General features: G+C 29.4%; 1 protein-coding gene across 11 annotated transcripts in view; it reads right to left on the minus strand.

Annotated features, from left to right (window-relative positions):
- Positions 1–13,070, minus strand: part of LOC129911845 (microtubule-associated protein futsch) — a 90,312-nt gene that overhangs the window by 47,251 nt on the left and 29,991 nt on the right. The gene's annotated exons all lie outside the window — the stretch shown is intronic.

Here is a 13,070-nt window from a genome sequence, read left to right on the forward strand (position 1 = left end):
AGGATGTCTTCACCAGGAGAGTTCCTAGTGCCGTATCCGAGGCCTCCATGGCAATCTTCATAGTCTTCGTTTGTTTTCCCGACATGTCCATTTAAATCTCCGCCCACGAACAAAAACTCTTCCTTTGGGATGTCCTTAAGTAGGTTGTGAAAATCAAGCCAAAATGCATCTTTTTCCACCTGCTCACATCCAATTTGGGGAGCATATGCAGTGACAATATTCCACAACTTTCCTTTAATCACCAATTTAAGGGACATCAAACGGTCACTGGATTTCGAAATGGATAATATGCTGCCTAAGAGGTCTTTTGTAAGGATGATTCCGATTCCGTTCTTACCCTTTTCCGTTCCATAGTAGAACATCTTGTAATTTTTTGTCCTTGTATCCAAGAAACGAGCCCTATTTCCCGTGTTACGCCATTTCGTTTCTTGGACACACAAGATGTCTACTCGCCTTCTTATCATCATCTCTTCCAGCTCGAAGCTTCGACCTGTCATACTCCCAACGTTCCAACTCGCAATTCTCAGATTCTGTCTAATCTGCGGCATTACTTTGCTAGCCCCCGGAATCCGTCTAGCTCTGACCCGAGCATTGCTGCTCGGTCCAGGATCAGTACTATTAGTAATGGTAGTGCCTGGCGGGGTAGTGTCATTTCCTTGGACGAGTACTTCCATAATGCTTCAGTTCACAAAATCTTGCGAAACGTTGTTGTTGTTGTTGTTTTGTTTCGACGCGTGCATGCTCCAGTTTTGTATTTGATCTATCTTTAACAGCACCGGTGATCTCCAGTCGTGCCAACCCAGGGACTGGCATGCACACTTTTGGGAAAGTTTACAGGTGTTAAGTGTCGCTAGGTTCACCTTGGTGTTTGTGGCCTAGTTAAATTTACTCCTTTAGTCGCCTTTTACGACAAGCGGGGAGGCGCTGCAGGAATATTCTAACCCGTCCCTGCACAGGGATGGGACATATGTACCTACCTTGCAAAATTTTTTCTACATGGAGTTAAAAGAAAATACATCCCAAAAGTATAAATGAAATTGAAATATGTCAAAAGATTTGTCAACACCGACAGTTCTGCTGACTACCACTCAGGAACGTAAAAGATAGATTATGGTCTTGAACAATTCAATAAACATAAAATGCACAATTTGGTCGCACGAACGAATTGCTTAAATTGCTTAATACATAGGTATGTTGAAGCTTTTCATTGGAAAAATGAATAAAGAATAATATAAATTTAATGTAATATCAAATGTTAACAAAATTAAAACAATGTTTTAAAATTGCATACATTAATTATGCATAGAGAATTAAAAAAAAATAAAAATTGATGCAAGTCGTTAAAAAAAAAAAATTTATTGTTTATATTTTTCAAACAAAATTAAAATTACATTTAAATAAAATAATCAATCGACACATAAAAACAAAGCTTAAAAAAATTGATGAACTTATTTTCAAAAGCATAATTCCTTAAATATATTGCATTTTTAAATAATACAAAAATTTATTTTTCGAAAATTTCATTTAAAAATTTAAGGTTAATTGAAGTATCTATTTCTTTTAAATTTCTAACTAACGAAGCTATCTACCACAGATTACACAAAATTTTAAATCAAAATAGTTACAGCCATTTTTTGAGAAAGTTAAGTTTTTCCATTTTAATTTTCGTCCAAAATTAAAATTCAATTTCGTTTCTAAGAAGAAGTAGGCTGCAGTTCAAGGTAGGTATACCCAGGCCCCTGCAAAAATCATATAAAGCCACAAATTAAAGCTGCAACACTTTTGAATTCGTATATAAGGACGTATAAAGCTTCAAACTGCATCCTTTTTTCAGTAATACCTAAATTGAAAAAATGTGCTATGGCCTTTCGGTCTTTATGCTTTTTTAGAGGAAAGAATAATTGTTTTTATATAAAACTGAAACACAAAATTTGAAGGAATTAATATTTCCAAAGTGGGTCACTGGGGTGTATGTGGAATATTTTTGTATAAATATCGCAAAAATAAAGACTATACAATATACATATGTGTAAGAAAAAAAAAAAAAAACACTCGCAATAGTAACCTCAACCTAAGCTATAGTTGCAAATATTTTTGAGTACTTTTACAATGCCGCAGTGGCTACTAGGTACTACAAGGGTCACCATTTTATTTAAAACAGTACCTCAGTTATATGTAATAGGCGGGAAAGTTGAAAAAAATAATATAAGGCTAATATTATTGGATTATTTATACCAGCCTAGTGGACTTCGTCCTTTCCTAAAATGCTTGTATTTTCAGTCACTTTTACTCATAAAAATTATATTTTCGGTATTCGTAATAACTTTTAAACTTGCTGGATTTAAATAGATTTTTTTTTTAATCTGATAAATCTCTTTGATACACTCCCTAAAATGAAAAAAGTTTAAATTAAGCAAAATACCTACATTTAAAACAGTTTCCTCAATTCACCATTTTCAAAAGGCAATGTTTACTTCACAAACTTGTACTGTAAAGGATTATTCATCTCTTTCACACCCAAGAAAAAAACAAGACACTTTGTTTTTTTTTAGAGAAATTAACTTAAGACGATGAATCTTCTTAAAAAAAGATTTCTCTTCGAAAAGTTCAGCGGCAACAAGGTACTACATACATGTTATCACAGATATTTAAAAAAATTCTATTCATAAAAATTTGCATTTGCTTAATTTGCATATAAACATCTGCAAAAAAAAAGGATATAAAAAAATAACAAAATTAATTCAATATAATATCTAACATAATTTAATCCCTAAATCAATTTGTGTCAAATTAAGAGTGCGATTTAAAGATTTTAAGACTTTATTGAAATATATGTAAACAAAAACAAGAGAAACACATTTCAATCTTTTTCCATCATCGTTTCATTGCAATATTCATAAGTATGAATATTTATAAATATATACATAATAATGAATAATACAAAAAAAAATCAAACCATAAACTCACATTCTATAAACTGTCACGTCTTATTTTTGTAGCTTGATAAACAAAATTTCACTAAAAATATAAAAACAAAAAAACAAACAGAACAAGATAAACCACTCTCTAACCGTCAAGAAGTTCAATCTTCTAATACAAAACTGAGCTTTTTTTAAAACCACAACCCAAAGGCAAAACAATCGATCTATATTTTTCAGACTTGTTGTGTTTATTTTAAAATAACAAAGGGGACATCACGTCATCATAAATATTTGCACAAAACCTTCTTCTGCAAAAATTAAAAATTCCCAACAAATTGCATCACATTTTTAACTTTATGGAAATTAATGAAAACAATGAAAAGAGTTGTTATTTTATTCGTATGTGAAAAATTAAACATTATTTCCGCTCTAAGCATAATATAATTCCTATACACTTGACAAACTAGGAAGTATCTTAGATACAAAACAAAACAATACAAAAAAAAACTTGAATGCCAAATTATTAACGCATCAAATTATTATTATTTAATTCTTTTTTTTTTTCTAAAACATGAACAATTTATTTATTTTGTTTTCGTTTTTTTTATTACCTATTATTTTTTTTTTAGTAAATCATTTAGCATGAAATCACCACCCAAAAATACCTTAACTCAAAGCGAGAAATATTATATTAAAATTGATACCTTCCTATATAATGTGTTTGTATACAGGGTGTCCCAAAAGTAATGGATCAAACGAAATATGGTGATAGGCCTCCTTAAGGGCTCTCAGAATTTGGTAACTTGTTCATTCCAAATCCTTACGGTTTTCGATTTAATGCAATTCTTGTGAAATTTCGAAAAATCCCTACTTGGCAACAGTATTTTGCTTCCTGCGCCCATTATTGATTTTTGTTTTCTAAAATTCTTTTACAAAAACATTGCCAAATAATAAGGAACAATTAATTAATCAAAATATTTTTTATTTCATTCGCCATTTTGCTGCAAATTAATTAACAGTTCCATGATTTATAAAAACTAAATTTCTTGCTTTTATTTCAGAGCAACACCCTGAAAAAAAATTGTATGGTGTGACCCTGGTTTATTATTTTGAAAACTTGCCATGTTGTTGCAGTTTTCAAAAATGTATAAAAGATTCCAAAGTTGAAGTTAGAACTAAAGATATTACAATTTAAAAGCAACAAAACAGGGTCTTTCAGAGAAAAATAACAAAGGAAAATAAACAAATTTTCTCGACTGTTGTTTGTTTATTTCTTTTTGAATAAAAGCCTCGATTTTTGTTTGTTATTTTGCTCTGAAAACCTCTGTTTTTTTGCATTCAAATTGTAATATCTTTCGTTCTAATTTCATCTTTGGAAACTTTTATACATTTTTGAAATCTGCAATAACACGGCAAGTTTTCAAAATAATAAACCAGGGTCACACCATAAAAATTTTGTTCAGGGTGTTGCTCTGAAATAAAAGTGAGAAATTGAGTTTTCATACAACATGGAACTGTTAATTCATTTGCAGCAAAATGGCGAATGAAATACAAAATATTTTGATTAATTATTTATTCCATGTTATTAGGCAATGTTTTAGTGAAAGAAATGTAAAAAACAAAAAGCAATTATGAGCGGAAAAAGCAAAATACTGTTGCAAAGTCGGAATTTATCGAAATTTCACAAAAACTGCATTAAATCGAAAACCGTAAAGATTTGGGATAAACAAGTTACCCAATTCTGAGAGCCCTAAAGTTGGCCTATCAGCATACTTCGTTTGATCCATTACTTTTGGGACACCCTGTATAGCTAAACAGTGATCTCCAGCTGGAAGTTCAAATCAAAACTAAATCATGTTTAACACCCAGCAGCGCGGCTAGACGGTTCCATCTCGAAACAAGTTAGATTATTGTTTTTCTTTAAGAAATGATTTATGTATACTACCACACCTTTTTCAAAAGCCGGTAGGTAGTCTGATATGACAATATACAACATACACTATGAGCATTATTTCAAACTATGACGTCATGTTGATAAGATACTAAGCTTTAAAATTTTGAAGGTCACATAACAGTTTATTGTTAATCAGCAAAATTAAATCACTTCAGATATAATACAAGTATCAAAGTCTGCATTCAAATACATACTTGTACCTATACATCCATTAACAATCAAAAATGAGAGTATAAGACGAAATTAACTAAAAGGTAATAGCTATTTTCGTTATAGTATAGAAATACACGTTGGTTGTTATCTACACTTCGGGTAGGTTTAACAGGTACATTATGATATTAAGGAAGGACCACGAAAAAAAAAATAATCAAAAGTAAGAGGAATGTAATATGATCATGGTTGATTTAACATTGAAAAAATTACATCAAAAATCTTAAATTAAAGTTGAAACATATTAAGATTTACAAGGATTGCTATTAGACTTAAGCTGAAGTTGTAGTTTCTACTCGACCCCGAAGAACGAAAAGTAAGGTCACTGCTAATTTTATTATTAGTGCTTTTTTTTTCAAATTTAAAACAACTTTGATTTAACGATGAATTCACTTAAACCATTCCGAAATAGTAAAATCAGTATCGCTTCTTTGAAACTTGCCTGTTGCCGTTTTGGTAAAATTTGGTAGATTTTAAATGCTCTGGTAGGTTGGTGGATTTAAGTTCAATTTGGTAGAATTTTATCCTTTCGAGTTAGTCCATTGAAATGTTACAAAAATTTGACCGAACCTTGCATTTTGGGTAGGACAAGATTTTTTTGTTCTGATCTGTAGGGGAGGTTAATGTGAGTATACAATCCAGTTTTCGGGGTTGAAAGCCCCCCCATTTGGCCGCCATCTTGGAAAAAGGGGTGTAAACTGTTTTTTATCGATATCTTGCGAACCGTAAGTCCCACAAAAAAAATGTCTAAAGCGATTTGGTAGATAATTTATTTCTCTAAAATTTTGATTAAGATATTTTTTTCTGTAAAATTGCAAATAAAAAGTTATACTTGAAAATAGATGTACATTTTCAAGAAAAAATTCTTTGAAGGGCCATAGCTTTTTTTCTACAACTTTTATTGAAAAAATACTCATGACGGTTTTTAAAGATCATTTAATTTCCAACAATTTGACAGAAAAAAGGTAACAATTTATTTTCTTACTTTTATGTTTATTTTATTTTTTTTTTCTTCAATACAGACTGATTCAAAAGGATATGTACTACATATTATGTAGGTTGGGTTGAAACAAGAAAAAAATCAAAGTACGGGGGTCCATTATGTACCGTTTAGTCAGGAGGGCAATTTTCTAAAAAAAATGTCTTACTTTTGAAAAAAAATTACTAAATCATTATATTATATTTTTTTGTAAAGCCGAAAACCTTTTCTTTTATATTATTTTTAATTAAAAAATTTAACGACAAAAATATTTTGAACTAATTTTTTTCAAAATTTTATATAATTAAATACTAATTAAGTTTTCAAAATTCAATGCTCTAATGTGTTTTCAAACAAAAACCGGATGTAAAAAAGTCTTAACTATTTCCAGAAATTAAAAATTGTAGAAAAAAAGCTACGGCCCTCAAAGAATTTTTTCTTGAAAATGTACATCTATTTTCAAGTATAACTTTCTTATTTGTAATTTTACAAAAAAAAAAATAACTTTATCAAAATTGTAGAGAAATAAATTATCTACAAAATCGCTTCAGACATTTTTTTGTGCGACTTACGGTTCGCAAGATATCGATAAAAAAACAGTTTACACCCCTTTTTCCAAGATGGCAGCCAAATGGGGGGGCTTTCAACCCCGAAAACTGGATTGTATACTCACATTAACCTCCCCTACAGATCAAAACAAAAAAATCTTGTCCTACCCAAAATGCAAGGTTAATGTAACATTTCAATGGACTAAGTTCAAGCTCCTGAAAATATTAACAAATCTAGCTGATATCTACTTTTCAAATAAAATTATTATATACTTAATAACAGATATTCCATTGCATTACATGAAAAACAAATCTAATGTTACTTGTTTAACTGAATTTATTGCTCAAATACCTATAATATTTCAGTTGTCAAAGGAAATTTTTTTTTTTTTTTGAGTTCTTGGTTGAGATTTTTTTTCGGAGAACGGCAACCATGATTTCTGGTTTGTAAGCTTCCAAACATTTTCAAGTTCTCGAATGCATTTCTTCGTGTACTATGTAATTACTTGGAGAATAGAATACAATTAGTAGAAGTTGAAAGCAGTACCCCTTCTCCCTTTTTTTGTAAACACAGGAGTACCACAGGGTTCTGTTTTGAGACCACTTCTTTTCTCACTATGAATGAATTTCGTAATGTTTTTGAAGGCTATTCAGTAAAGTGGCGCGGTTTTTTATCTTTTCTTTCAAATCACTTTGTGCAACTCATACTTTATTCGTTATGGTATTATGCTCGTTTTTCCCAAAAATCGAAATTTGTCAGTTTTCCATTGAAAAAATTTGTGAGTTATTGAAAAAAAAAAAACAAATTTCAAAATCAAAATGCGTTACTTATCGTTTTACGATTACTTTTAAAAATGTAACAATAATTATAAAAATAAGTTTAGAGAAAACTGGCAGCAGGTAAAGTTTAAAAAAATTAACATGGACAGATGGACACAACGCAATGCCAAAACCGCGAATCTGCATTTTTGGACATTTTCAATTTAACGCGTCATTTTACTTGTTATCGGTACCTCTATTCACTGAATCAATCCCGATACTCTATCTGCCGTTGGACGAGTTTCCATAAAATTACATGAGTTTCCAAGACTTTGAAGCCGTTTATCTCAAAACTAAAATTTTGCAGATTCGTTGTTTTGACTTTGTGCCCACGATATTTTATGTTTTGATTTTATTTAAGCGAGGATACTGCTCAAATATTTTAACAATTATTTTTTGTGACGGAATTTTATTATTTATTATTTGTTTGTTTGTTGTAAAACGACTCAAAAATAACTAGCTCTGAAAGCCAAAATTTAGGCTTATAGACTAGTATAGCAATAATCATGTCATGGAGAAAAAAGTGAAGAATGGAATGAACTGCAAAATTAAATTTCTAAATTAACACAAATTAGAGCAAGTCGTTTTCTTGTCGTTTTAGTACAAACAACTTACGAAATAGGGGTGTGGTGTTTGTATTATTTTTGTCCACGCTAAATTGCAGTCAATAGTTGATTCAGTTCACCGAAGTGATTTAATTCGACTGAAGTGACCTTTTAATTGTAACCGAAGTGTCACACTTATAACACCTTTTATTTGAAAACGAAGTGGCTTTGGATCCCACATACACCAACAAAGAAAAAAAAGTAAGCAAAAAAACAAAATAAAAAAACAATACAACAACAAAATAATAAATTAACATATTTTTATTATTTTTGCAGGTTTTTTTTTCTGTCAGCTGGGCTGACCGGCTTTTTCTAATTTTAAGTGCGACTATCGTGATCGGAAATTGATTGAATATAGGTCACCGTGGGGAGTTATTGCGTTTCGGTAGCTGAAGCTAGTAATGAGTTTTAATGTGGTTTTGATGCCTGGTCATGGGTTTATTTATTATTTTATTTTTTTTTAATTTATCAGAGTTAATATTGTGTGGGAAGAGAGAATAAAGATTGAAATATTTTATATATACGGTACGGATAGTAGACTGTGTGCCATGCAAACAACACCTAATCTTGTTCGCAGAATGTTGATTATTATTTTTTTTTTTTTTGTTATTTAATTAGGGTAAATAAAAATACATTGATATGAATTGAGAGAAAAAACCATTATCTGTGAAGTATTTTTTTTTTTACACTCATTCGAGTAGATAAAAATAAGAAATTGTATTGAATAACTCAAATTGAATTAAAATGTTTCTTTAATTTTTATCAAGGATAAGAACGACACGCATAAGAATTTAAAAAATACCCTTATATGTAGGTCTTATCGATGGACTCAATTTTTCTCTGTCAGCTCTTTTGGGATGGATTTGTTTGTGAGTCATCATCAATGGAATTCCTCAGCATAAATTATTTTGAGGAATTTCTTTTAGTCATAAATACCTTTTTACAGCTTGTGACAGTATCCGGTGGATGGAGAGAGAGAAAAGAAGTAAGAAAATTGTGTGTTTTGGGTGTGATTAATTTTATGTTGCATACGATCTTAGAGGTTATAAAAGTTCAAACAGATTTAGGATTGGCTCAAGCGGTTAGGTCATTACTTCGTTAGTTAAAAAAAAAGAACGTACGACACTGAAATGTCTAAGAATGAAAATAAAAAAGTTCAGACAATAAATAAACATAAAAAACATACAAGACACTAAAAATTTTTATGTTTAAAGACTTCTTTGAATTTGAATAATACTTGTATATGTTTATATAATCAATTATGTTTTAATAATCAATTATACAGAATAGAAATTTTTAAGATACACCTGCAGAAAGTAATATGAAGAGAACTCATTGAAAAGGGTGCGAAAATCATAGAATTTGCAAAGCACCTAGAACAATTTTACTTTCCATAGAATTTTAATTTAAATGAGTCTAAATAGTTCCAAGAACTAGCACTGGTAATCGATCCGAAAGAAAATCAAAGAGGTATTCGGACATCAGATGAAAAACATTGATCATACATAGTAGGGTAAGGTGGTATAAGAGTGCGCATTTTAGACAAAACACCAAATAAAACAATAACAACAAGAATTTAACTACTTTTTTTTTATATACCTAGTTTTTAGTTTATAATCAAAGCAACGAAAAAAACTTAAAACTGGTAACAAAAATGTATTAATTCAATAGTTATAAACAAAATACCACATTAGGTCATTTGCGCACTCTTATACACACTATTGTGTAAGAGTGCGCGGCTTAGTTTGTAAGAGTGCGCAGCTGCGTACAGGTGTAAGTTCGCACAAAAGTCGCAAATAAAACTGCCTATCTTTAAATAAACAGAGTATTTTTCAACCCATCACTCCTTGCATGAGGAACAATCAATTTAGTCTTCGATTAATGGTTCCGAGAAAATTTCAATATTTCCTAGTTTTTTGTAAAACTTGTATTTGGTTTCTTTTTCGTTGGAATTGTTTTTTCTAGCTGCTGTTTGCTGGTATATGGACAAATGCCAGTTATTTTTAAGGCCTGGATAGCATTTACTGCTTTTTTAACCCGCGCACTCTTATACATCATCATGGTGCGCACTCTTACACGTCCAGACATGTAATCGAAGAATATATATGTTTTTCACAATGCACTTTATGACCAATCTTACGTGTTCCTTAAATGTTTTTTTTTGTCCACTTTTCAATGTCCCATACTTTGTTTATTGTTATTTTTTGTTGCTAAGCGGAAAATTTAATTTGTTTGGCAAGAAAAATTGGAAAAAAAAAGTGCTAAAAAACTTAAACTAAACTAGCACCTCTGTTTACAAACACATTTACATGAAATTTTGACAGCAGATCAAACTCACTTAGATCTTTCCAAAATAAGTGCATTCAGTCTTATATTCCCTTTCAAACCGTAGAAAATCGCTTTGCGTACTCTTATCAACCGCGCACTCTTATACTATCCTACCCTATATTAAGTATCTAGAAAACTAAGACTTTAAGGACAAGAGAATCCTGTTTGTTAATCTGAAAATGATATACTTATAACGGTTTCAGTAAGCTTCATTTTACAATAAGTAAAAGTTACGTGTGATATAACCCGATTTTTGCTTTGCTATAGGCGATGTGATAATTTGAGGGTTCTATTGTATTTATATAACTATTTATTGAAAATTAGCATTGCAAGCCAATATTTTACACAAACTGAATTTTCTGTTAGTAATGAAGACATTTCCAAGATTTTATTTTTCAAAAAAAATTCTAATCAGAAGACTTATATCACCAAAAGTCATTCTCCTAAAGAAAATAATAGCCTGAAAGTCTCATTTTGTTTAAACTTTTCTAAACCATGGTTTGCAGTCTTTTAATCGAAATCCTTGCTTAGTTTTGAGCAGAGTTACTCAGAAGGAGATCGGAAACTTTCGTACGTTTAACCCCCCAAAATCCATTTGTTTATTTCGTGTGGTTCTAATTTCTATTGTATCCGTGAATAAATTTGAAATACACACATAGTGTAACCATAGTGTTTTTACGCATATATATGCGACTTTTCACGTATACTTAGCCAAAAGTATCAATCCGAGCTTGTAGGCAAACCAGTATGACTTCAAAAGTTTCTTATCTCCTTGTGGGTATCTCTAATTTTAAGATATGATCGTCTTTTATAACAATTCGTCTTTCTAACAATTCAGGCTAATGGCAAATGATAGTTTTGTCTGCTTTTTCTTATATGAAAAAAAACACCGAATAATTTAAATTAAATCGTTAGAGCAAGCAAATTAATATTTTTTATCTACCACTTTTAAGGCACATGTATTTTATTTTATTTTATTATACTGTTTTTTTTTTACATTTTTGTGCATTCTCCATTTAATCGTAGTCAAAAATAAGAGCCCACAAAAATTTGACAAATCTGCTTGATTTACTATAAGAAAAAAGGAGAAAATTGCTTAAAATAAAATTTTGGTGTGGGATTTGTGCTGGCTTACATATGTAATAGCTCATATTCTTAAAAAATGTTTAGAAAGTATTTGATGGACAATTTCATAAATGCCTACTTTTTATAAATGTAATAAAAATATAGTTTTTTTTTATTTAAAATTACTAAAACATAATTTTTGTTCACTACATCCTAAAAGAGATTATTTCGAAAATTATTAAAAAAATTCCTATACGTTTTGACATTCGAAATTACGAAATTAGAATCAATGAAAAATACGCCATTTAGACCAGTTTTTTTTTAAATATTATGTTATGCGGTCAAAGTTTGTTGGAAAACAAAATTGATATTACCTACATTCTTTAAAAAAAAAAAAACATTTTTTCGACATGTTATGGAAACCAAAATTTCAAAAAAGAAATTGATTTTACAAAAAAAAAAAAGGAATTTAAAATTAAAACAAAAGAAAAAGATTTTTGTACTTTGAGGTTCTTCAGGTTCAAAAAATGTTTTTTTTTTTTTAATTTTAAAAGCAAAACTATATTTGCTACAGTACACTGTTTAAAAATCGTTATAAGGGATAATAAGTTTTTTCATATTGGTTGTATTACAGGTACTATTAATTTTAGTCCTTATCTAAATTTCTACAGAGTTTGAAGCAAATAGCTTCAATATTTAGTCTTCAGATCAAGGTACACACAATCAGACATTGCGGGAACCGTTTTTTCTCTCATCATAACTGATTTAAGTTTGATTTAGTTTACTAATCTTAATTTGATCTACTAACTGACAATGCAATGAGGTAGAAATTCTGTTTTCCAGTCTTTGTTTTTATTGATTTTGACATAATTTTATTAAGAAAAATGTGTTATTGAGGTATCATTTTGTTCCACTTGTAATGAGAGGCCACTTAAGTGCCATAAAATATCTTGAAATGTTAATTATTTTGATTAAAAAAAAAAAAAACAGTTGAAAGAGTTAAAAAAAATTAATATTAAAATCGGTTAATAAACAAAAAATATAAATTAAGAATTTTTTATACAAAAATCTAACATTTTTAGAATTCATAAAGGTATTTTTTAAAGATATTACTGATTTGCAAAGATTAATATTGGAACTATACTTTAAAAGTAAAAGATTATAATTAAATGGCTAGACTGTAAAATTAATTTAAAAACACGATTTTTTTTGAGAAAAAAAAATTAAAATAAATTAATTTCTAAAATTTAAACTATGCAACAGCTGACTAAAAAAATATTAAAGAATTCATTGATTTCGGTTTATTTTGTTTAAGAATTGTTTTTTTTTTTTAAGAAGCTTTTTTATCAATCATATCAATGCAAATAATGTTTTTAAAGTTTAAGTTATTCCAAAGTGCTATTATTTATCATTCTCAAAGAAAATTATAAGAACATCTCTGAACTCAACGGAAAATTTTAGCTTTAATTTTTTTTCTAAATGTAATCATAATTTACTCTTTTTAAAAAGCTATCAATTAATTTTCCATTCAATCTAAAAAGTCTTTCCAACTTTTATCTTTTGAATTGAGATGCTCATTCTAATTATCTAAAATAAGCCGCATTTATAATTCCCCGACCGACAATTGACATTCCATTTAAA

This window comes from Episyrphus balteatus, chromosome 2 (genome assembly GCF_945859705.1).
Source record: "Episyrphus balteatus chromosome 2, idEpiBalt1.1, whole genome shotgun sequence".
Lineage (NCBI taxonomy): Eukaryota > Metazoa > Arthropoda > Insecta > Diptera > Syrphidae > Episyrphus > Episyrphus balteatus.